General features: G+C 42.8%; 1 long non-coding RNA gene across 1 annotated transcript; it reads left to right on the top strand.

Moving 5' to 3' along the window:
- The first annotated feature begins 299 nt into the window (after positions 1 to 299).
- LOC140470779 (uncharacterized) lies at positions 300 to 27488 on the top strand. The gene is made up of 3 exons (XR_011956689.1): positions 300 to 536; positions 7994 to 8101; positions 27239 to 27488. It is a non-coding gene; the product is annotated as an uncharacterized lncRNA (long non-coding RNA).

The raw sequence follows: 27488 nt of genomic DNA, 5'->3' as shown, positions 1-27488 counted from the left end.
TCATGGCATAGATAGAGAACACGGGGCTACCACCTTCAACATATTGTGTAGCTATCACCATTGTTAACAGCTAACCTGAGAATACAACTTTTTTTAAAAAAGGTTTGTGATTTACACATGAAAGAAGTGAAACTATCATCATATTCTAACAGATGAAAAGCATGACAGACAATTAACTTTTCACTGTATAATTTCAGCTACATCACACTGTCAATTTTTGCTATAAAGTCTGTGTTAGGATTGAGCCCTCCACTACCACCTGATGAAGGAGAGTGTGCTTCCAATTCAACCTGTTGGACTATAACCTGGTGTTGTGTGATTTTTAACTTTTCTTCCGAAAGCTGACTCTTCCTGAGCAGAGGAGCTCATGCGTGAGACCCTCCCCCAGCGCTGCCATTGAGGAGCATTTACTCAGTGAGTACAAGAGGTTTGTTTGAAACAGACCGCAATGGAGAGTTCAGCAGGCTCCTTCCAGCAGCACATCGGGATGGGAGCCTGGGACACAGAGGGGGCTCCGAGACCGGGATTGATTCGGGGTGAGTTCAGGGAGAACCGGGGGCTGTTTGTAAGAGGCCGAGCGGAGCAGGAACTGGTCCCGGAACTTGGAGTGAGCAGGCTGGGGGGAAGAGAGAGGCCTTTCTCGGGCTGTGTGTGGGCCTGCTGAGGGAGGCAGAGTGGGAAGAAGCCGCTGTGGGTTGGTCTTGTGGTTTACAATCCTCTCAACACTGTTTTACTTTCAATCTGTTTCCCACTCTTTCTTGAGGTAGTGTGGACCAATTGTTGGAATGGGATACTCTTGTAAAAGGACATACACTGGGGTCTTGGTAAAAACATTATCAATAGCGCCGTTTCCTATTTCTAACAGGTAGTTGGGGAGTTGGATGTTGAACTGTGTAAGCATCCTGGTGGTTGAGTACTCCCATTCATGGTGCTGTGCATTTGTTGCTCAGTTTCTGGATTTAACTCAACTGATATCAAGTTAAAAATCACACAACACCAGGTTCTCGTACAACAATATTTTTGGAAGCACTTGATGTGTAACATTGTGCACCCCAGTCCAACACCAACATCTCCAAATCAACTGGTATCGAATCACATGAAAAACAAACAATCCCCAGACAGAGAGCAGCAATGAATGTGACAATGATCAGTTCAATCTTGCCAGACGAGCCTCATGTTGATTTACAGGTGGTGTTCCTGTATCTTCCTCCAGAAAAACACCTGAGGGACTAAGACACTGTAATACTTCCTCAGTTCAAAGCAGAGTGACCAGCTGCCTCGAACAAACAGAATGTATGTCGCCCATTGACGTTTACACACCATTGTTGGAGATAGATAAACTGAATCCTCATCCGAAATAGACATTCAGGAACAACATTAAAATCTGCAATTATTAAGAGCAGTTTCAAAGTTTCAATGAAGATAGAAAAATAGGCCACATTGTTGCATTGTTTTAACAACCATCCGTGAAGGAGGGGTTAAGTACAGAGGGAAACTGTGATCACCGACAGGGCAAGAGTTACTGAAGAGTTGTCGAGTTAGAGAGACGTATAGCATGGAAACAGACCCTTCGGCCTAACTTGTCCGTGCCGACCAGATATCCTAACCTAATCTGGTCCCATTTGGCAGCACTTAGCCCACCTCTCTAAACCCTTCCTATTCATTTTGTTAAAGTACAGATTTGAGACAGCCCAGAGAATCCCTTGGGGACTCAGATCTGTAAGCCTCTCTTGGTTTGTCCTGGAGATCATACACTTTGGTAGTCTGGAATAAAAACCTCTTACAAACAGTTTAGTTTAACTTTAGCCTTCTCCTTTATTTACCAATAGTATCAGTGTTACAACATAACATTGACACCTATAAATCAGGCTAGCTGAGGTTCTATAACCTTAGAAAAGTAGGGTACCAGCTCTTCCTTTAAGAGCCCTCGCAGACTACTCCACTCTTCATTCTCAAACAGGCTTCCTTTTTACAAAACTTTACAAAAAACATTGCATGTTCTTAATTAGATAGACAATGGAAAGGCAACAATTGGTAAGGAAGAGAATTTAATTAACAGGTCTGTGCGCGCTTAACTGATCACTCCTGTAGGCCCTTAGCCATCCATCAGGTGGGAATAACAGATCCAGCCGAGTCACTGCCTGTTGGTGAGGTAAGTCACTGTCATAAAGAGGTATCAGTCTAAACTAAGTGGGAGAGGTCAAAACGCACAGCTGTCATATCAGAGATCACTGTTTTACAAAATGGCATCTTCGCGAGGAGGGCAAACTGACGATAAAATGGCTTCCTGACAGATTGTGTCAGAATCTCTTCAATGTTAGGTTTAGAATAGTTTTCAAGCTAGGAGCAGACTCCTGCTTTTTATCTTAAGCACAAAATCATTCTGTGACTGAGGCTGAAAGGTGAAATTTTAAATGATTCATTAGTCTCAAATTAAACATGCTTTCTTTTCAGAGTTGTGTTTCAAATTCAAAGATGACAGAAGATTAGATTAGCTTACTTACAGTGTGGAAACAGTCCCTTTGGCCCAACAAGTCCACACCGACCCGCCGAAGCGCAACCCACCCATACCCCTTACCTAACACTACGGGCAATTTAGCATGGCCAATTCACCTGACCTGCACATTTTTGGATTCTGGGAGGAAACCGGAGCACCCAGAGGAAACCCACACAGACACGGGGAGAATGTGCAAACTCCACACAGACAGCTGCCTGAGGCGGGAATTGAACACGCGTGTCTGGCGCTGTGAGGCAACAGTGCTAACCACTGTGCCACTGTGCTGCCCACAAATCTCATGATGTAGAATTGACAGTGGGTCAGTCGTGGTGTGTAGGAACACCAAGTAAGTTCAAGATTAGATTAGATTATTTACAGCGTGGAAACAGGCCCTTTGCCCCAACAAATGCTTCTCAATATTACATTTTACAGTTTGTATTTCATAATCAGTAATGGCTACTCAAAATCACCATGAAGTCCCAAAATGCAAATAAATTCCAAACATTCATCTCTCACTCTCACACTCACTCACTCACACACAATAAGAATCCATTATAATTGATAGGACCTGACCATTTACTACAAGGCTTTTAACATGCTTCTGAGATGATACAAAGTTTCCGAGATCACAATCAAACACTATCATTAAATTCATAAGTTAACAACAGTGAATGTTATCACTCGGTGTCTTTTTTTTACATAGATTCATTGATGTTAAGGCAAATACTCTTAATTGCTTTAGAGCATCCTGTTATCACTTGGTGAGAACAGATTTTTCGTTTTATCTTCTGCACATCCTAGTTTCCCCCTTTTGTGGATTGATGCCTCCCTGTCTGCCCTGTTTATTTTCTTGTGTTCTATAATTCAACATTACATTTAGTCTAAGTATTTAAGGGCAAGTTTTAAGGCTTTCTCATTATACTCACTCAGATGCCATTTAAATGTTATAATTGTACCAGGCTCCACCACTTCTCCATGCGCCTTATGATTTTATAAACTTCTATAAAGGTCACTCTCCAGGGAAAACAGTTCCAACCTGTTCAGCCTTTGCACACAGCTCAAATTCTCCAACCGGGATGAAGCATATTTACATGGAGTTTGTGTGACTGAAAAGGACAGAATTAATCCTTTAGCGAATCCTTGTCACATACCGAGATGCCAATTAAATAACATGAATTTCAAACAGACAATCTATACAGGTAGCTCGTGTGCTATACTCGCAACACGTCCTTTCAATAACCCACTAACAATACAACTTGATAAATGTCCGCCCATTTCTCATCTGCCTGAATGTGATACTCTCCATTTCCTCATTAAGACATCATTTTTAAGATAATAACAATCAGGGATACGTTTGGGTTCGTTTTGTGTATGCCTTTTGATACAATTGCTTTAAATTTTCATCTTTTTGCTGTAACTCAGTTAATTTACCTGAGCTAAAGATGTCTGCTTTGTCATCTCTGTTCCATGTTTGTCTCAACTATCTGATCAAACGGGGTCTCTGCTAATTTCCCTTCAACTTTCTTATCTGTACTCTTTGACTTTCCTGTTTCAACTGGTGACATTGTGACCTCGTTACCACACAGTCAGGAAATATCCCAGGATGTGTGTCCTGCAGTAGTCCTGTTGCCTGAATTTCCATTGGCTTTTCAACCACAAGCAGCACTCCCACCAGTGAATCAGCAACATCATTAACAAGGACAAACTGTATTTCCAGAGCTGAAAGTTTGTCCAGTACACCTACTATGACTTCTCCTCTCTTCACTCGATGCTCTAACCTCACTTCTTACAAATGAGCATTCCTTATTTCAATGTGAATTCCAGTTACTCCTACCTTTTCTGGCAATAGTGCTTCAGCGGTACATATATCTTCATCTTTTAGCATCACAGATTGAGAGGATACTTATATCTCTGAATATTGCTACCTCTTTACCTGCTCCTCCTGGCCTATGCGAGTAAACTTTACCTTCACGGTGTATGGTTTAAGAAGATCTGGCACTTCCTCCATAAACAACCTCCAACCAGCTTGTACATTCTGGTGCAGCTTTCTAGTCTCTACAGTGCTCTCTGTTACCACTCCAACAAAATTCACTGGCTTATCCTGTTTTCCTACATCTGGCATCTCAGTGCTTTTCCGAACCCGCTAATACTGCTTCCATGTGGCCTACTTTATTGAAAACACCAGAGCTTTTTCACTTGTCTTTCCCCTTCAAGGGTTTCCTTTTTACCCTATGGTAAATTATCCTTATGATCTTCACAGAGATCTAATTTTTACTTTCCATGTGAGAATTTCTCTTATCCATAATTATTACCCCTCATGGATTGAAACTGATTTTAATTTATTGATCAACTCAATTATCAACCATTTCTGATGCCAGTCTTACTGTTCTAACAGTCTGCTCTTATATGTGAGTTGTCATTACATCAGGAAGAGAATTTTTGAACTCCTGTCTACGTGCCAATTACCAAAGTTCAAACTCCCTCTTTCTTTCTTCCATTCCTCTCTCTCCACTTCTCCCTCTCTTCTGCTTTTAATTGTAATTCAAACCGTTTTGTTTCTGTTGCTCTTTCCTTGACTTTTGCCTCTAACTCGAGTTGTTTCATAATCAATTGAATGTTAGCCATCTTCAAAAGATTCTGATGACATTTTCTGCAAATTTAAATGGTGAGCTATGACTGTAATTATCCCCCTTTTCCTCATGGAAGGAGGCAGTTGACCTCCAGCTTGTCTGCTAATTCCAGCAGCTTGGTATTAATCACTTTTTGCAAAAAAACTGATGCCACCTCTTCCATCCCAGAAATCTCTTGATGACTCAAAGAACCATTGCTATCCCAAACACTGTTTCCTGATGAAGGGCTGATGCCCAAAACATTGATTCTCCTACTCTTCAGATGCTGCCTGATCTGCTTGGTTTTTACAGTAATACACACTCGTCTCTGATCTCCAGCATCTGCAGTCCTCACTTTCTCCAAGCGCTGTTTAAACCAATTGAATTCAACACCAGGAACAAAAGACGCTAAGACTTACCATTTGCTGCCTTCCAGTCCAACAAACCAAATCCCAAATCAGAACTAGAGAATAAATTCTGCAAACGCCCCCAATCTGTTATGGAAAAGGCCAGACACCCTCCAAACATTTCAAGAAAGTAACCCACACCCTAACTTTGCTAATTGTTTTAAGTGGGTGTAACGAAGATATTCCAGGAGGGATGCAGCTGGTCAAATCAGTAGATTGATTTACACATTTACCGAATGATACACAAACAAAAGAGAACAGAATACTAAACAAATTAAAAATTCAAAAACCCAACAGACTATACTAACTTAATGATGATGTTCCCAACATTTAGAACAATCCCCATAAATACCCCTTGGCACAAAAGGAAAAGTCAAACACAGGGTTGTACAGGAGAGATGTCAGAGAGAGAGTACCAGCATGGACCTGCTTCTGTGGGTTCAGCAACCTTTTCAACTGCCTGACTGCTTTCAGTCAATAGCCAGACAGCCAAAAACCAAATCAAGCCAGAGAAAAGCTGAGCTGGGAAAACTGGGCCACTCCCCTTTCATTGTACAAGTGTTCTTCTTAAAAATGTGGAAACCTTTTGACTGAGGCATTACCTGTTAGCTATAATCAAAATGGCCCTAAAACCAATCAACTCCGACTTTTCGGAACTTATGTCTTTACAAGCTTTGTTAAAGGAGCAGCAGCATCACAGCAGACTACTCCAAGAAGTAATGCCCCGAGGGATACAGGGTAATGTATTGAATTGGATCCAAAGTTGGCTCAGTCACAGGAAAGAAAGGATAATAGTCAATGGTGGCCATTGTGAATGGAAAGCTGTTACAAGTGGTGCTATGCATGGCTCGGTATTGGGACCACTGCTGTTTGTTTTATCCATTAATAATTTGGAGTTGCGTATGTTGGGCAAATTTGTGAAATTTGCAGATGACACAAAAATTGGCCGTGTAGTGGATAGTGTGGAGGATAGCTGTAAGCTCCAAAACTAGACAGATGGTTTGGTAGAATGCTCTGATAAGTGTCAGGGAATGTATTTTGGGAAGTCAGACGGGAAATGGGAAATGACAATAAATGGGAATATACTGAGAGACAGGTGAAGTGAGAGATCTTAGTGTGCAAATGCTCAGGTCCCTAAAGATAGAAGGGCTGCAAAGGCGGCACATGGAATGCTCTCCTTCATTGGCAGAGGGTTGAATACAAAAATAAGGAAATATCAATGAAACTGTGTGAGGCACTGGAGGCTACAACAGGAATATTGTGTGCAGTCAGGTCATCACATTACAGGAAGGACGTCATTGCTGTGGAGAGAGTGCAGAGGAGATTTATGAGAATGTTGCCGGGGCTGGTGAATTGTAGCTATCAGGAGAGATTGGAGTTTGGGGTTGTATTCCTTGGAACAATGGTGCCATGATTAAGGAAAACAGGGCGACACTCATATCCGCGGGTCCAGTTATCGCGGTTTCACTTACCCGTGGTTTACAGTGGTCTGAGCATATAAAAGGGAATGTTCCAGAACCAGGGACCAGGAGAATGCCGGAAGGTATATTTCCCATTTAAATTAATGGTTTTGCACCGATCTGCGGTTTTGCGTTTCCGCTGTAGGTCCTGGAACAAATACCCCATGGGTAATGGGGTCTACAGTACTAAATAGTGAGCTACCTGATGAAGGAGCAGCACTCTGAAAGCGTGTACTTCCATATAGGCCTGTTGACCTATAACCTGGTGTTGTGTGATTTTTAACTAACCAGAGAGTGGGAGACATTAGACAGGAGGAACCTGTTTCCTTTAGCAGACAGATCAAAATCCAGGGATCACGGATTCAAATTAAGTGGCTGTAGTCTTAGAATTTGAGGAAAAATGTTTTTTATGCAGAAAGTGGTGGGTATCTGGAATTCGTTGCCTGATTTGGTGGTGCAGGCAGAGACCTTACATATTTTTAAAACAAAAATTCCCTGGTACTGAGCCTCAAATGTTGTAAACTGCAAGGTTACAGGCAGTGCCAGGATGGTGGGATGAGAAAGGGCATGTAGGCACGGACAAGATGGGCGGAATGCCCCATCCCCCCCACCCCAAAGCTGTATTATTTTTATGATTCTCCAGTTATCAATGAGACCAGACCAGTCAATGCTGTGTGAATATGTAAATATATTTACCATATACCGAAAGTTACAGTTTGATAACTACACCCACACATTCACCAAACAGGAACTGACAGGCATAGATCAATAACTAAACTCACATACCCACTTGCATCAGGTGGCCCCATTCATGGAGCTGTATGCGTGTTGTTTCGTTTCTGAATCGCGCTCAACTGGTATTAGAATTTTTATAAAAAATGGACAAGGAGCAGCTCAGCAGGAGTGGAATCAGACCAGTGGTTCTTTTTAAATTGCTGGCTTTCAACAAAATAAAATCCTAGTGACGATTAACTGAATGTTACATTGATGTTGCCAGTCACAACTGATGTTGATTTACAGGAGGTATCGCTTCTGTTTTTCTCCACGCAAGTACTCAAAGGAGCAAGATAATGTAATATTCCCTCGGTACAGAGCCAAGTGTGACCAGCTGCTTCGAACAAACAGCAGGTATGTTACTGCTGTCAGGGCGAAGAACATCCTTTCAATAGACAATAGGTGCAGGAGTAGGCCATTCTGCCCTTTGAGCCAGCACCACCATTCATTATGATCCTGGCTGATCATCCTCAATCAGTATTCTGTTCCTGCCTTATCCCCATAACCCTTGATTCCACTATCCTCAAGAGCTCTATCCAACTCTTTCTTGAAAGTATGCTGAGACTTGGCCTCCACAGCCTTCTGGGGCAGAGCATTCCACACACCCACCACTCTATGGGTGAAGAAGTTTATCCTCAACTCTTTTCTAAGTGGCCTACCCCTTATTTTTAAACTGTGTTCTCTGGTTCGGGACTCGCGCATCAGTGGAAACATTCCTCCTGCCTCCAGAGTGTCCAATTCTTTAATAATCTTATACATCTCTATCAGATCCCCTCTCAGCCTTCTAAATTCAAGTATATACAAGCCCAGTTGCTCCAATCTTTCAGCATAAGATAGTCCCGCTGAAATTGACCTTGTGAACCTATGCTACACTCTCTCAATAGCCAGAATGTCTTTCCTCAAATTTGGAGAGCAAAGCTACGCACAATATTCCAGGTGCGATCTCACCAGGGCCCTGTATAGCTGCAGAAGGACCTCTGCTTCTATACTCAAAACTTCTTGTTATGAAGGCCAGCATGCTATTAGCTTTCTTCACTACCTGTTGTACCTGCATGCTTGCTTTCATTGACTGATGTACAAGAACACCTACATCTCGTTGTACTGCCCCTTTATCTAAGTGGAGTCAAGTTAGATAGTAATCTGCCTTCCTGTTCTTGCCGCCAAAGTGAATAACCATACATTTATCCACATTAAACTGCATCTGCCATGCATCTGTCCACTCGCCTAGCCTGTCCAGGCCACCCTGTACTCTCCTAACATCCTCTTCACATTTCACCCGGCCACCCAGCTTTGTGTCATCAGCAAATTTGCTAGTATTACTTTTAATACCTTCATCGCTATCATTAATGTACATCTTAAAAAGCTGCGATCCCAGCACTGATCCCTGCGGCACACCACTGGTCACTGTCTGCCAAAAGGGAGCTGTTTATCACTACTCTTGGTTTCCTGTCAGCCAACCAATTTTCAATCCATGTCAGTATTTTGACCCTAATACCATGTGCCCTAATTTTGCAAATAACCTCCTGTGTGGGACTTCATCAAAGGCTTTCTGAAAGTCCAGGTTTACTACATACACTGGATCTCCCTTATCCATCTTCAGTTACATCCTTAAAAAATTCCAGAAGAGTTGTCAAGCAAGATCAAAATTTGTGAGAAGATTTGTAGCTCGGATGCTCGTTGTTGTGGTTCTGTTCGGCGAGCTGGAAATTTGTGTTGCAGATGTTTTGTCCCCTGTTTAGGTGACATCCTAAGTGCTTGGCGCTTCTGTGTTGTTTCCTCTGGCATTTATAGTGGTCAAGCAAGATTTCTCCTTCATAAATCCATGCTGACTCTGAGCTCTCCTGTTACTGCTTGTCAGATATATTGTAATTTCATCTTTTATAATTAATTCCAGCATTTCTCCCACCACTGAGGTCAGACTAACTGGTCTATAATTCTCTGTTTTCTTGCCCCCTCCTTTCTTAAAAGGTGGGAAAACATTAGCCACTCTCCAAATCGCAGGAACTGATCCTGAATCAATAGAACACTGGAAAATGATCACCAATGCCTCCACAATTTCCAGAGCTACCTCCTTCAGTGTTCTGGGATGCAAACAATCAGGTCCTGGGACTTATTAGCCTTCAGATCTAACAGTCTCTCCGACACCATTTCCTGCCTAATATAAATTCCCTTCAGTTCAGGTCCTTCAGCCACTATTCCATCTGGGAGATTGCTCGTGTCTTCCCCAGTGAAGACAGATCTAAAGTACCAATTCAACTCTTCTGCCATTTCTTTGTTCCCTGTAATAAATTCACCCGTTTCTGCGTTCATGGGCCCAATTCTAATCTTAACCATTTGTTTTCTTTTACCTAAAAAAGCCTTTACTATCCTCCTTTATATTTTTGGCCAGTTTACCTTCATACCTTATTTTTTCCTTTGGGTATTATCTTTTTAGTTATCCTCTGTTGATCTTTAAAAGCTTCCCAATCCTCCGATTTCCCACTTATCTTTGCTATGTTATACTTTTTCCCTTTTGTCTTTATAAGGTTCGTAACTTCCCTCGTCAGCCACGTCCATCCCTGCCTCCACTCAGGCTCTTTCTTCTTTTTTGGAATGAACTGATCCTGCATCTTCTGCATTATACCCAGAAATGCCTGCCATTGTTGTTCCACTGCCATCCCTGCTAGGGTATTGCATCATTGAACTGTGGCCAGCTCCTCCCTCATAGCTCCATACTTCCCCTTATTCAACTGAAATATTGTCACGACCGATTCTACCCTCTCCCTTTCAAATTGCAGATTAAAGCTTATTGTATTGTGGTCACTATCTCCAAATGGCTCCTTTACTTCGAGGTCCCTAATCAAATCCGGTTCGTTGCACACCAGATCCAGAATTGCTTTCTCCCTGCTAGGCTCCAGCACAAGTTGTTCTAAGAATCCATCTCGGAGAAACTCCAGAAACCCCCTTTCTTGGGGTTCAGTACCATCCTGACTCTCCCAGTCTACCTGCATGTTGAAATCCCCATAACAACTGTAGTAATATCTTTGCGACAAGCTAATTTTAGCTCCTTATTCAACTTACACACCACATCCAGGCTACTGTTTGGGGGCCTGTAGATAACTCCCATCAGGGTCTTTCTACCCTTAGAATTTCTCAGCTCTCTCCAAACTGACTCTACATCCCCTGATTCTAGGCCCCCCGCACAATGGACTGAATATCATTCCTTACCAACAGGGCCACCCCACCCCCTCTGCCAGTCAATCTCTCCTTACGATAGCACGTATAGCCTTGAATATTCATTTCTCAGGCCATGTCCACTTGAAGTCACGTCTCAGTTATCCCCACAACATCGTAACTGCCAATTTCCAAATGAGCCTCAAGCTCATCCACCTTATTTCTAATGCTTCGTGCATTCATATATATTTTTAATTTGTTACGCCCCTCACCTTTCCTATCAATCCATGTTTTACGAGCTCCGTTTGGAATACCATGCATCTCGGCATTCTTGTGCACGTCTCTGTTTGGCCTTTCCTAGGATGGATGTGTTGTCTCACTCGAAGTGGTGTCCTTCCTCATCTGTATGTAAGGATACTAGTGAGAGTGGGTCATGTCTTTTTGTGGCTAGTTGATGGTAATGTATCTCAGTGGCTAGTTTTCTGCCTGTTTGTAAATAGAAAATGGGCCAGACCACCAGTGCTTCATCCGGAGGCTTACTGATGATGGTACCTAGTATGGTGACAAAACATCTGTAAAAGAACCTTCCAGCTCACCGAGCAAAGCTAAATCCAGAACCTCAACCTGAGCTACAACTCTTCTCAAAATTTTATAGACTTCTATTAAGTCTGCCCTCAGTCTCTGCTGCTCAGACGAAAACTATTTGGCTTTTTCTCGCTTTTTATTTAGCTTATATCTGCGAGACAACATTCTGGCTAACCTCTTCTGCACCCTAAATCCTCCACGTCCTTCCTGTAATGTGGCAACCACAATTGAAAAATCACGCAACACCAGATTATAGTCCAGCAGGTTCATTTGGAAGTTCTAGCTTTCAGAGCGCTTCTCCTTTATCAAGGTAGCTGTGAAACAGGATCATGAGACACAGAATCTATTGCAAAAGATTATAGTGTCATGCAACTGAAATGATATTTTGAAGAAACCTAGATTGCTGTTCAGTGTTTCATCTTTTAGAAAGGGTTGCAGGTTTCAGTTCATTAGTATATACATATCAAAACTTCTTTTAAGTCACATTCCAAACATGACTTCAGATTTTATTTTGAAAGGGTGACATCTCAACTCAGACAATGTATTAAAGGTGTGAAGTTAGAGTCTGTCTGTATCCCAATCTTGAGTCAGACTGGTTCTATTGCCAAAGTAGGATTATATAAAATATTACATATATTGACTGCCTGCAGATTGTGCTCTTTTAGAGCAAAATACAATGTATCTGCAAATATAATTCTGCAAATGCAAATTCACCCCAGAGACTTGCATGTGTGTGCACGTGCGTGAGAGAGAGAGAAAGAGAGCAAGAGCAGTGTATATGCTTGATAAAGTGTATGTATAAGTATAAGCCTGTGAGAGGGTGTGCGCATGGGTGAGTTGGGGGTGTGCATGTATGAGGGAAAGCATGTGGATGAGAGAGGGTCTGCATAAGTGTGTGTGTGTGTGTGTGTGTGTGTGTGTGTGTGTGTGTGTGTGTGTGTGTGTGTGTGTGTGTGTGTGTGTGTGTGTGTGTGTGTGTGTGTGAGAGAGAGAGTGTGTAGTGTGACAGGAACCCAAGGTCCCGATTGAGGTTGTCCTCACAGGTTCTGAACTTTAGTCAGGATACTTTTAACGTGACAATCAAGGTGAACAAATAGACAATGCTGTTCATTTGTATTTATATGTGAGATAGATAGTGAGCACATTGAAGGAAACATTTCAGCTATTAGCAACTGAGAAGGACAGAATTAATCTATTGTCACAATACTCTTAAGTATCACCCAAGAAAAGTCAACCAATAAGGCAAGCACGCCACCCTATCTACTTGCATGGCCACTCTTAGAGAGCTATAGACTTGAACCCCAATGTTGTTCAGAGTCCAGCATTAACTGTATACCTTTCCTTAACAATTGATCTCCCAAAGTCCAGCATCTTACACCTTACTGAATTAGAACTCCATCTCATTTCTCCACCCAAATCTGTAAGTGATCTATATCCTGCTGTATCCTTTGACATACTTCTACACTCCCCACAAGTTCACCAATCTATATACTGTCTGCATTTAGTAACGATAATTTTAATGTTACAATCAAGGTGAATAAATAGCTAATGCAATGACTTTGAGCAACCATATGTAAAGTACATATTGAGTCCAGATTGAATTGAAGGATACATTTCAGCTATCAGTAATTGTGAAGGACAATTAATCTTTTGTCACTTACATAGACACAGCAATCAAATAATATGAATTCCAAATGCACAATCTGTGTCAAAGCCTTACATAGAATGATTTATGTGTAGATACGTAACCAAATGTTTCCCCACACACACACACACACACACACACACACACATTCTCTCTGATTCTCTCTCTGACTTACGATGAGTTTCAAAAACATACACCATCCTGACACACAGTACAATATCGAACAGTCATACAGTTCCATTGACATTGCAAGTAACACAAAATTTTATGTTCAAAATTATTTCTACCCACACATTCTTTGTCAGAGAGGCCTATGGCACAGAATCAGGCCCTTTGAAACTTTTGAGTCTGCACTGATCACAGAAACAACCAGCTCACAATTTTCATCCTGATCAGCCAGCATCCATTTGCATAAAGAGATCATGGTAGCAGAGGAGCTTATCATCCCCATCTTTCTCACAACACCATTCTGCATTTCTTCAGATCGCATTAGGCTTTGTTTTGTTTGTTTCAGTCCAACCAGAAACTCTTATTTTTAGGTATTTATGTACTTCTTTCAAAATTGTTCCAATTTTCTACAAAGAGCTCTGCACTCCCCCTTCCCCTCCCTCGGGATGTATCACCAAAAAAGCATGAAATCTGGCAGCAATTTTCACAATATAGCAGTGGAATCTAATAACCACCCTTCAAAGCAGTGGAGAAAAGGGGGGGTGGGGGGAAAAGCCAAAATTGATAGGCTTGTAGAATTGCACATTTTATTTTCAAGCAGAATAGAATAGCGTTGATTATTCCATAAATTCAATTTGACAGTTTACATATTCTGCACCACATGACAAAAAATAATACAAGTCCTTTTTCTTTTGTCCTCCCTACTTTGGAGCAACATAAAACTACTGCTAATGGTGCATCATCACACTACAGAGCAGGGTAATGTTCTGTCTACATCAGAAAATGGAAGTGAATTAGCTAATTGTCTTTTCCGTACAAGGTCAGTCAGCTCCAATGCAGTTGAATTGTTTGTCACTTAGTTGCAAATGGATTCAGTTTACACTGATTTTTACTTCACCAGTATTAATAAAAGAACATCACTATGCACTGTAACAAAAACTGATAGCTTTCTGAGACCAACGTTTTATATAATTACTCTCTGTTAGATTCCATACTATACAAGATACAAAACGTCCATTGTGTTTCCTACCTTGACTCTGAAGAAAAGCACAGAATCCTTTCTGCTGCAGTGTGTTACACTTTCACTTGCACGTGATTCCTACAGGCACTAACAATTAAAGAACTTCAGCTGTTTCCCATTCGCTACAGGAGACATGGACTGAGATACAGACTGGCAGCACAAGAGCACACTCACTCTCACTCAGCCATTGAATGCTGAAAGGAAAAGAATAAAATTTGGTCTAAATTATTTCCAGATTTGAATTGATTCTCAACATCACTTCTCACAGCTGAGGATAGGAAGGATTCTGACCAATCAAGGAGTACAGTTATTAAAAGTCAGATGTCTGCAGATCTGATGTCAAATTATCCTTTCCATATAAGACACTGACAATGTGTGGATGAAGTTCACATTCCCAACAATTACTGCAGAACTGATGCATAAGAGAATGTCCCAGTCCAGGCACAATGGGCTGAATGGTCTGTTTCTGTGCTGTACCACATCAGTAATTCTGATTTTGGTGAGAAAGGAGATGATATGCTGTTGTGTTGCATATTGGTATAAAAAATATAATTCACTTATTGACATGTGCATTCACATACTGACATAGGAGAAAATGACAAATACAGATTAATATCAACATTCTCAAATCACAGCAGGGACAGACCAATAAATACACTCACACATTCACATCGGCAATGGGCAAATACAGGTCAACATTGACAGTCTCAATTCACAGAGCAGGAACAGACTGGTAAATACATTCACATAGGGGAAACGGACAGGTAGAATTGATAGTTACGTGCACATAGAAGAAACTGACACATACACATTGATAACTACACGGTTCTATAAATGATTCAGAGTTGGGTGTTGAGGACATAATGTCTAAATTGCAGTTGACACTAACCCAGGGAGGGGAGTGAATTGTGAGGATGATGCTTCGTGACTTCACAGGGCGATTGACAAGTTGGCCAAATGGGCAGAAATCTGGCAGATGAATAGCCACGCAGACAAATGTAATGAAATGCATTTTGTTAACAGAAACAGATGGCAACAATGCAGGGTCAATGGTACATCTTTGAGGGGAAAACTGGAGCCAAGGGACCTCCGGGTTCATGTGTATCATTCTCTGAAGGTGGCCAGGCAAGCCTAAACCATTGTGAAAAAGGTTTATAGGATCCTTGTGGTTATAAATAAAGGCATTGAGTATAAAACTGAGGAAGTGATGCTATACCTCGACAAACCATTGGTCAGACCACATTTGTGTTCAGTTCTATTTAAGGAAGGATCTTCAAGCTCTGGAGAGGGTCCATTGGAAATTTACTAGAATGATAGCAGGAATGAAGGATTTTACATAATAGGAAGGATTAGTGACACCAGGGGTGGGGTGAAGTGGGGGGCCTGTGACCCTTCACAAATCGATCAACAGCAAATCTATCTTTCAGCAAATAAGGAGGACAAGTAGGAGAAGGCGTAGCACTGCCACGATTCTGTGACTCCGCTAAGCTTTGTCTCAATACTTACCCGAGGCTGGAATTATTCCTGGGTCCCTGGAGCTGTGAGGCAGCAATGCTAACAACTGAGCTACCGTGCCACCCAATGTTTTTGCCACTGGCCATGAAGGGGTTGGTTAGCTCAGTTGATTCTGTAGTTGGCTTACAATGTATCATCACGCTGACAGCATGCGGTTCAATTGCTGCTCTGGTTGAGATTGCTGTGAGTGATCATTCCCTGTACCTTAGATGTGGTCACCCTCAGGTTAAAACATAAAACAGTTGTTGCTTTTTCTCACTTTTTCTCCCCCACACCTCTCTCCCCCTCTCTCTAATGAGACAATGATGAACTTACATGAACCGTCTGATAAAACTATAACTTTGCTGATTAAAAATTAACTGCCCTGTTTTTCACTGCAAAATAACTTGTGTGTTTCCTTCCTGCTGCACCATGAGTGACCTGTAAATGAAAGAAAAGACATTTTACCAACGGTACGTGTAGAACATAGAAAAGTACAGCACAGAACAGGCCCTTTGGCCCATGATATTGTGTTGAGATTTAAACCTAATGTAAAATATAGTAACTTACAAGAGTAAATTATAGTAAATATACACATCCTTGAACTCACTGCTATCCATGTGCATGTCCAGCAGTTAATTAAATGTCCCTAATGACTCTGCTTCCACCACCACAGCTGGCAACGCATTCCATGCGTTCACAACTCATTGCATAAAGAACGTACCACAGACGTCTTCTTTATACCTTCCTCCTAATATCTTCAAACTATGACTTCTCAGACCATTCAATCCTGTCCTGTGGAAAAGTCTCTGGCTATTGACTCTATCTATTCCTCTCAATATTTTGTACACCTCGATCAGGTCTCCTCTCTTCCTCCTCCTCTCCAGAGAGAAAAGTCCAAGCTTATTCAACCTTTCTTCATAAGGCAAGCGGTCCAGTCCAGGCAGCATCCTGGTAAACCTTCTTTGCACCCTCTCCAAAGCCTCTGTATCTTTCTGATAGTAGGGTGACCAGAACTGGACACAATATTTCAAGTGTGGTCTCATCAGGGACTTGTGGAGCTGCAGCAAAACCTCGCATCTCTTAAACTCGATCCCTCTGTGGACTGTAAGTCTGTGGACTTTTAATTTAGGGTAGAGGAGGTCCTACTTTGTAGGACCAGTGGTCTAGACCCCCCTCAATCACTTACCTTCCCGACCGGCTTTGCGTTCCAACGTCGCCACCACCCAACACCTGCCGCTTTCTGCTGCAAAAAGACCATTGGCGTCGAGGTAAGTTCTTAAGTCTCCCATGGTGGAACCTTGTTGAACACCTGAAGTCGATATAGATCACATCCACCGCTCTGCCCTCATCAATCCTCTTTGTTACATCTTCAAAAAAACTCAATCAAGTTTATGAGACATGATTTCCCATGCACAAAGCCATGTTGACTATCCCTCATCAGTCCTTGCCTTTCCAAATACATGTACATGCTGTCCCTCAGTATTCCCTCCAACAACTTGCCCACCATCGATGTCAGGCTCACTGGTCTATTATTACCTCGCTTGTCCTTCCCACCTTTCTTAAAGTGGCACAGCTCTGATCCCCAACATCTGCAGTCCTCACTTTCTCCTAGAAGATCTTTGAGGGGGCCCTATTCTCTCCCTAGTTACCCTTTTGCCCTTGATGTATTTGTAAAAACCCTTTGGATTCTCCTTAACTGTCTATTTGCCAAAGCTATCTCCTGTCCCCTTTTTACCCTCCTGATTTCTCTCTTAAGTATATTCCTACTGCCTTTATACTACCCGAAGGATTCACTTGATCTATCCTGTCTATCCCTGACATATGCTCCCTTCTTTTTCTTACGCAAAATCTCAATTTCTTTAGTCATCCAGTATTCCCTGCACCTACCAGCCTTTCCTTTCACCCTAACAGGAATATACTTTCTCTGGACTCTTGTTATCTCATTTCTGAAGGCTTTCCATTTTCCAGCTGTCCCTTTACCTGCGAACATCTACGCCCAATCAGCTTTTGAAAGTTCTTGCCTAATATCGTCAAAATTGGCCTTTCTGACTAGCGATGTTTAAACGTGGCTGGGTTTTAGAGAGTTAACTTTTACCAGCATTTCTTATTTTTGAGATGGTGAAAAGTGAGTACACCAAACTGCTCTCTGTTTTGGAGTCATCTATAACCAAGAAACAGGAATGCAAAGTGAACCGAAAGGTTCGAGATCAGAATGTTAAACCAACAGCAAACAATGCCTCAAAATTAAATACGGAGTGATAATTAAGGTCACAGCCCCAACCCAGCAGGAATATAAACCAAAGCTCTTGGCTATATATCGACCTTTCAAAGCAGTTCACAAACCAGGTGACTCAATAACATCGAATGTGTATTTTGCATCAACATTCACTACAAAGTTTGTGCCCACCCTCCCAGAACAAGCTCACAGAGGAAGGTAGAGGCCCTGGGATCATTTACAATTTTTTTTGTTACTATTATTCTCTCATGGCACATGGGCATCACCTGCTGGACCCAGCATTTATTGTTGTGGTTCTGTTCGCCGAGCAGGGAATTTGTGTTGCAGACGTTCCCTGTCTAGGTGACATCCTCAGTGCTTGGGAGCCTCCTCTGAAGCGCTTCTGTGATGTTTCCTCCGGCATTTATAGTGGTTTGTCTCTGCTGCTTCCAGTTATCAGTTCCAGCTGTCTGCTGCAGTTGCCGGTATATTGGGTCCAGGTCGATGTGCTTGTTGATTGAATCTGTGGATGAGTGCCATGCCTCTAGGAATTGTCTGGCTGTTCTCTGTTTGGCTTATCCTATAATAGTAGTGTTGTCCCAGTCGAACTCATGTTGCTTGTCATCCGCGTGTGTGGCTACGAAGGAGAGCTGGTCGTGTCGTTTCATGGCTAGTTGGTGTTCATGGATACGGCTCGTTAACTGTCTTCCTGTGTTTGTCCTATGTAGTGTTTTGTGCAGTCCTTGCATGGGATTTTGTACACTACGTTGGTTTTGCTTATGCTGGGTATCGGGTCCTTTGTCCTGGTGAGTTGTCATCTGAGAGTGGCTGTTGGTTCGTGTGCTGTTATGAGTGGTCGTAGTAGTCTGGCTGTCAGTTCAGAAATGTTCTTGATGTATGGTAATGTGGCTAGTCCTCTGGGTTGTGGCATGTCCTCATTCCATTGTCTTTTCCTTAGGCATCTGTTGGTGAAATTGCGGGGGTATCCATTTTTGGCGAATACATTGTAGAGGTGTTTTTCTTCCTCTTTTTACAGTTCTGGTGTGCTGTAGGGTGTTGTGGCCCTTTTGAACAGTGTCTTGATGCAACTTCTTTTGTGTGTGTTGGGGTGGTTGCTTTCGTAGTTCAGGACTTGGTCTGTGTGTGTGGCTTTCCTGTATACCTTTGTGGTGAATTCTCCATTCGGTGTTCTCTGTACCATCACGTCTAGGAATGGGAGTTGGTTGTCCTTTTCTTCCTCTCTCGTGAATCTGATTTCTGTGAGTGTGGCGTTGATGATCCGGTGTGTGTTCTCTATTTCTGTGTTTTTCATGATTACAAAGGTGTCATCTAAATATCTGACCCAGAGTTTGGGTTGCATTTGTGGTAAGACTGTTTGTTCTAATCTTTGCATTACAGCTTCTGCTATGAGTCCAGAGATGCGTGAGCCAATGGGTGTGCCATTGATTTGTTGATATATTTGGTTGCTGAATGTGAAGTGTGTTGTGAGGCACAGGTCCAGTGGTTTGAGTATGCAGTCTTTGTTGATAGGTTCCCCGTCTTGTTATCTGTTCTTTATGTCCAGCAGGTTGGCTATTGTTTCTCTGGCGAGGGTTTTGTTGCTAGAGGTGTACAGTGCCATTACATCGAATGAGACCATAGTTTCTTTCTTGTCTTCATGTATATTTCTGATGTCCAAGAAATCCTATGTTGACTGTATGGTGTCTGGATCAGCTGATTAGGTGTTTCGGTTTCTGTTGTAGTTCTTTAGCCAGTTTGTGTGATGGTGTCCCTGGTAGTGACACTATTGGTCTGATTGGAATGCACTTTAGGTAATCCATAGGATCTGGGGGTGTGGTTGCTTTCAGGTTTCATTCTCTGTAGGTCAAACCTGGTTATCTGTCCTGAGTTTGGGGTGAATTTGCCAAAAACGGATACCCCCGCAATTTCAGCCACTCTCAGACAACAACTCACCAGGACAAAGGACCCACCATGAGCAAAACCAATGTAGTGTACAAAATCCCATGCAAGGACTGCACAAAACACTACACAGGACAAACAGGAAGACAGCTAACGATCCGTATCCATGAACGCCAACTAGCCATGAAATGACACGACCATCTATCCTTAGTAGCCACACACGCGGATGACAGGCAACATGAGTTCGCCTGGGACAACACTATTATTATAGGACAAGCCAAACAGAGAACAGCCAGGGAATTCCTGGAGGCATGGCACTCATCCACAGATTCCATCAACAAACACATTGACCTGGACCCAATAAACCGGCCACTGCAGCGGACAGCTGGAACTGACTACCGAAGTGGCAGATACAAATCACTACAAATGCCGGAGGAAAGATCACAGAAGCGCTTCACAGTCGGCTCCCAAGCGCAGAGAATGTCACCTAGGCAGGGGACGAACCGTCTGCAACACAAATTCCCAGCTTGGTGAACAGAACCACAACAATGAGCACCCGAGCTTCAAATCTTCTCTACAAACTTTGAACACCTATCATTTATTGAACAACTCATCTCTAGTTGCCCCCTTGAGAAGGTAGGCACGAGCTGCTCTCTTGAACTGCTGCAGTCCATGTTCTGTAGATAGACACACATTGCCCTGAGGCAATGACACTGAAGGAACAGTGTTATATTTCCATGTCAGGACACTGAGTGGTCGGAAGGGGAACTTGTAGAGGGTAGGTGTTCACACATCTGCTGTACTTGTCCTTCTTGATGGAAGTGGTTGTGAGTTTTGAAGGTGCTGCCTGAGGATCTTTGGTGGACTTCTGCAGTACATCTTGTAGATGGTACACACTGCTGTTACTGAGCATGGGTAGTAGAAGTGGATGCGGTTCCAACCAAGTGGAGCTGCTTTGTCCCTCAATGATGTCTAGCTTCTCGAGTGTTGTTGGAGTTGCAAGTATTCAGACAAGGGGGGAGCATTCCATCACACTCCTGACTGGACACTGAGATAGTTGGAATGGGTCTATCAGGGAAGATTCTAACTATATATATCCCTCCAAGGAAAAAAGGAATGAAATCACGCCAAAACAATATTGTTCTGTCTTCCTCAGTTGGATCCAAGGGTCTATGCTACAAATTCCAAACTGAGTCATACCCATCGCACACAGCCTACCTCAGATATACGGAAAGCCTTTGATTTTCTGCCATTTAATAATAATTCTCAGAGTACACCCCCCTTGTTCGTGATTCTCAAGGTTTGTAAACAAAATGAATAGATTACTGAACAGTACGTGGCTCCAGCAAAAATAAAGGATCAAAAGGAAAGTTGTCTTACAGTAAACAGTCAGTTTCCAGGTGGCAAATACTATCTGTCCCTGCTGAGTTTCTCCAACAATTTCTGTGTTTCCTTTTATTTCTGTGATTCATTGCCTGAAGAAAGCTAATTGAATGCTGGCCGTTATATTGAGAGATCTGGTGTACAAGGATGCAGAAGGGATGCTGCAGTTATACAAAACCCTGGTTTGACACCACTTGGAGCAGATCTGGGCACCACACCTGAGGAAGGATAGATTGGCCTGGGAGGGAGAACAGCATGAGTTTACAAGATTGGTACCTTGACTTCAGGGGTTAAGTTATGAGGAGAGGTTACACAAATTAAGCATTTTCTGTCCAGAATTTACAGGGTTCGTGGATGATCTGATCAAAGATATTAACAGGAAAAGACAGGGTCTGGAAATTGGAAGTGTTTCCACTGGTCGGGGATCCTAGAATTAGGGAGGGCATAGCTAGAGAATTAGGGTCAGACTGTTCAGGAGAGATGTTAGGAAGTACTACTACGCACAAAGGCTGGGAGAGGTTTGGAACTCTCTTCCACAAACAGCAGGCATTGCTGGATCAGTTGTTAGTTTTAAATCTGAGATAATATTTTTGTTCAGCAAAGTTATTAAGGGGAATAGGGGTCAAAGGCAGGTCTACGGAGTCAGGTCACACATCAGCCACTGAATGGTGGAGCAAGCTGAATGGGTTGAATGGTCTCCTCCTGCTCCTTTACATGAATATTCCACATTAATATATCATGGAACTCCCTGCAGTTACAAAGTGGCATTTCCACACACTGCAGCAATTAGTGATTTCAAATGGAAACTGAAAGTCCAAATATTTTATTTTCACACATTCCAGATCCCCACCATCCTCTGGGTGAAACAATCCTCAAACCCATCTCTAAACCTCTTACCCTTCAGTTTAAAAACCATGAAGGCAAATGTTCTAAACACCTTCTCAAACACCCTGTCTACACGTGACATAACTTCAAAGAATTATGCACCTGAAACCCTTGGGCTCTGCTCTACAACACTCCCAATCTTACACTCTGCTATCAAGTCCCCCTCATCCATCAACCTTCTCTGTTGTAAAGGAAACAATCCAAACTTCCCTCCCCAACACTTCCAGGAAGAGATTTGTTTTTTCTGGATCTTTCCAATCAGACGAATACCAGCATGAACGCTGACCAATACGTGACGATGTAGGATCAGCAGCTCACAGATTCATACTCACCATTCAATTGACTTGACCAGATCCCTGCGTATTTGAAATTTCTTGCAGGTCTGTCCTCATTCGGGCCCTCAGCTCGATTTCCCATCACCTCCCCTAGAATGAACTATTTCCAGATCATCACCCAACCGAGTTCCCCTCCCAATCGTGACAACAACTTGCTGCTGTGCGTGTATGAAAACTCCTGGCAACAAGGTCACTGAGCCAAGGTCCCACGGAATGACCTCCTGGAATTGTCCACAATGTGGCTGAGAACTTCTACGTTCATAGAATAAAGTTTTACTGTACAGAAGGAGGCCATTTGTGTCTGTACCAGCTCCTGAACGAGCTACCCAGCCCACTCTCCAACCCTATCTCCATAGCCCTCTAACATCATCCCTTCCAAATTTATATCCAGCTCTCTTTTTGAACCTCCATTGAAATCTGCCTCCACCACACCCTAAAGCAGCACATTCAAAACCCAACAATCCAAATAAGTTTCTCCTCATCTCACTCTCTCACTGACAATCTTGAAATTCTATCAGCCAGTTACTAATAGACCAATGAGTGAAAAACAAGAACTTACTTTCCCGTCAGAATTGTTCAAACTTTCAACACCTCAATAAGGTCACCACTTCATCTTCTCTGCTCGAAGGAGAATAAGCTCAATCTCCTGAACTTTTCCCTGCATCTAAAATCCCTCATCATTGGCATCATTCTTGTAAATCTCCCTCACATTGTGTCCAGGGTTTGAACATCCTTCCTTTAGTAAGGTGTCCAGAACAGAACAAAATCAGCCTGGGTAATAGAAGGTCAACTCCCTTTGTCAAATGTATTTCTAAATTCAGCTTCCGTTGCCTGTGAAGGTAAGGTGTTACACACAAAGAAATATCCAACAGATCAAAGGTGCATCTCCAACATGATCTAATATTCTCCATTCAATACTTGCTGTCACTGTAATTAATTTCTTTTCTGCCCTCTGCTTTGTGTTGGGTTAGCTCAGTTGGCTGGATGGCTGGTTTGAAATATGGAGCAACATCGACTGCGTGGGTTTGAATCTCTCACTGACTGAGGTTACCATGAAGAACTATCCTTCTCCATCTCTCCCCTTGTGAGGCATGGTAGCCCTCAGATTAAACCACCACCTACCAGTTATCAGTCTTTCTCTCTCTGACACACCAGCTGAGGTTCACCAAAACTTCAACATCACCTCCTTGTTCGCAGACTCTATGCACTTATTAATAAAACAAAGAATGCTATGTGTTTTATTAACTGCTGTCTCCCTGTTATGCCGCCTTCACTGATCTGTGGACATATACCCCCAGCTGCCTCTGCTCCAATCCTGCTCTAGTTTTTTTCACCCCCCTAAACGTATTGTCTTTCCATTTCTTTCAACCAATGCCCTTCGCCAAATTTGTGTTGAATCATGTTTGTCTTTATTTTTGAATGTTCATGAATTAAAATCTATTTTGTTAAATAAAACTTCATTTTCTCCCTTCTAGCAGTTTTGCTATTAACTAACAATATAACTCCAAAAGAACATCCAGGCTGGCATCAGGTCGAATCCACTTGGCCCTTCAGGAATCTGCTCTGCTATTCCATACGATCGCAGCTGATCCCATCTCAGCCGCAACTTCACTTTGCTGCAATCACTCACTTTGACCCATCACTGAATAACAATCTGTCTGTCTCCTCCCATTTAGGCAGTGGTTGGGTGGGGGGGGGGGGGGGGGGAGAAGGGGTGATGTTCCGACAGATGTACAACGCCCTCCTCATTTGAGGGAATTCATTGCTCCTTACCTCTATTTTCAGTCTGCCCAGCCCCTGATCACGAAATGATACTTTTTATTCGAAATTCGCCCACATGAGCAAACATTCTCTCTCCAACTCCTTTGTCAATACCCCCTTTAGCATCTTGTAACCTTCCGTTAGATCTCCTCTCTTCCATACTCCAGAGAAACTGCTCAATCTCTCATCTCAGACAAACCCTTTATCTCTGGAAATGATTGAGTGAATCTCCTCTGAACTACCTCCGGTATAAACTGCATCTGTCCTCAAGTAACTAGATCAAAATTGTACCAGTCTCTTCTCATATGACTAAACTTTCATCTGGGCAATCAATTCAGTGATCTCCTTTGAACTCCCTCCAATTCAACTACATCCCTATTCAAGGAATGGGAACAAAACTGTCTGCAGTATTCCGGATGTGGAAACCACAATCCCTTGTACAGTTGCGGTAACAATTACCTACTTCCATACTCCATTCCGTTCATAATAAATGTCTTCCTTGTGACCTGCTGTAGCCTTTGCACTGACATTTTGAACTTTCTCTCCTATTCAGATGATAAGTTGCCTTTTTCAATTCGTCCAACTGCAATGAATAACCTCACCACTAATGGGACTGACCAACGCTCAGTTCACAGTCTAACGGAAATTGAGAGTGTGTCCTCGATTTGAACTGTTGTGCTTTAGATTTGCAAACGAGTCAGACAACGGTTCATTTGCTCCAATTTGTCTAACTGATGTAAAATTGCTGGGTTTGCACCCCAGAGTGATTTTCAGCCCATTCGGACAGTGTTTGAATGTTGTTCGAAGTTGCTAACCACCTCACTAACTTACCTGTGTTGCCGGGAAAATGCCGGGGAAAAAAAAACAGCTGGAGAAAATGAGAGAGAAAGAACATAGGAAAGTTTTACTGTAAATATTCAGCTTCTCCTGCTAGTAAATGAATCTGGATTCTTTGACTGATGAGCAAGCAACAATTATTCCAATTTTAACCTTTAGATTATACCTGTGCGGACCATTCTTCTGAACACAGCACATTTCTTTGTATGTCTCCCCAAGTAATTTCATCTGCCACTTGTTCAATCTACCCACATCCTCACAAAGCACGTTCCCAAATAGTGCTTTATTTCTTTTTTAATTCACTGGTGGGATGTGAAAATCACTGGCTTGGCCTAGAAATTAATATCCATCTTTAGTTGGCCCCTTGAGAAGGAGGTTGTGAGCTGCCTTCTTGAACCACTGCAATCCCTGTGCTGTAGGTAGACCCACAATACCATTAGAGAGGGAACTACAGGATTTTGACCCAGCGACACTAAACAAATGCTGATATATTTGCAAGTTGGGATGGTGAGTGGCTCAGAGGGAAACTTGGAGGAGGTGGTATTCTCATGTATCTGCTGTGCTTGTCCTTGGAGATAGACGTGGTTGTGGGTTTGGAAGGTGCTGCCTGAGGATGTTTGGTGAATTTCTGAAGGGCATCTCATAGTTGCTACTGAACACGGGTGGTGGAGGGAATGGATGTGATGTCAATTAAGCAGGGGCTGCGTTGTCCCTGGATGGTGTTTGGCTTCTCAAGAGTGGTCGACAAGGTGCACTGCAGAAGTGAGTGAGTGAGTAAGTGTCAATGAGAGTGTGTGTGTGTGTGTGTGTGTGTGTGTGTGTGTCTCTCTCTCTCTCTCTCACACACACACAGATGTACACATTCATACTCTCACTCAAACGCACACCCTCATACACTATGTGAGCAACATCAGTTTGAAACCTACATCGAGTGCAGACTGGAGAACGATCGCTGGGGTTACCTGCTGGAATGTCTCACCCACCTTGTTTCCAATCCCGGAGTTTAATGGGAAGCAATGTGAGGAGAGAAAGGATCAGAAACAGTGGGACAATGAGTACTGCCATCTCAGTGCTGTGTGCCTGTGCTGGATTCAGAGAGGGATTTCCTGTCAATAACATCATTGCTTTAGCAAACACCAACCCCAGTGTTTCCTATTCCCTGTTGCCCTGACCCTCTGCCAACACTTGTGTCTGTAAAATTCTCTCCAAACCCTCACCATTGCATTATCATTGTTTCTGTGCAGTCTCTCTCATTAACAATATCCCACCAATCCAACCCAAATTATTGCATGCTAAACTCAAGAGATCGCTCTGCACCCACTCTCTCTAAATTGTCAACTAGAAATTACTGTCCTTCATTTTCACCGCCTGCATATATCGAGGCAAAACTTCCCTTGTCCTCCACCTGTCAGCGGCAACTTGGCCATTTACAGAGAAATATCAAAAATATCATCAGGAGGGGCCATTCGGCCTCTATCGTCTGCTCCGCCCATTCAAAGGGATCATGGCTGATCACCCAACACAGTCCTCGGTCTCCCTGCACTCTCCCTTTACCCCTAAGAACTCAATCCAACTCCGTCCTGAACAACATTCAGTGATCTGGCCCTGACTGCTTTCTGTGACAGAGAATTCCACAGGCTCCCCACTCTCTCGGTGAAGACATTTCTCCCCATCTCAGTCCCATTCAATTTCCTTTTGACCATGACCATCTTGTTCTGGACACTCTGCCCAGTCACCGAGAACACCCTCCCTGCGTTTACTCTGTTTCATCCTTCAAATTTATAGGTTTCTATGAGATTTCCCCCTTAATTCTTCTAAACTCCAGTGAATATCATCCTAACCATTCCTGTCTCTCTCCATCTGTCAGTCCTGCCATTCCCAGGAATCATTCCGGGAAACCTTCACTGCACTCCCTCCATAGGCACAATATCCTTCCTCAAATAAGGAAACCTCAAACTTCTCACACAGTTCTCCAGGGGATGGTCTCAGTGTCCAATTGTAAAGAGACATCCCTGCACTTGGACTTGAATCCTCTCACTATGAAGGCCTCCCTTATCTCAGAAAGGATATTACTCACTCTCTCTCTCTCTCCCCCTTCCCCCCACAGACGCTGCTGACCTGCTGAGTTTCTGAAGTAATTTCTTAGAGTGTTCCTGTCAAGACTTCAGCTGGACCCCAGTGAAGAACAAGCACAGATCAAAGATGAAGAATGAATTACCTAGCTCTGTGAGGTTGATGGAATTTGTGGTCACATTAAATATCGTTCCATTCCTGGTGATCGCGACAAGGTATCTGCCTTGGTGCTGGGACTGGAAGGATTCAATGGCCAGTTCTCTCCTGTCTGAGCTGAAGTTGTA

Source organism: Chiloscyllium punctatum, chromosome 52 (genome assembly GCF_047496795.1).
Source record: "Chiloscyllium punctatum isolate Juve2018m chromosome 52, sChiPun1.3, whole genome shotgun sequence".
Taxonomy (NCBI): Eukaryota; Metazoa; Chordata; class Chondrichthyes; order Orectolobiformes; family Hemiscylliidae; genus Chiloscyllium; species Chiloscyllium punctatum.
The sequence above is the reverse complement of the archived record's forward strand: the minus strand, read 5'-3'. Positions and strand labels throughout refer to the sequence as shown.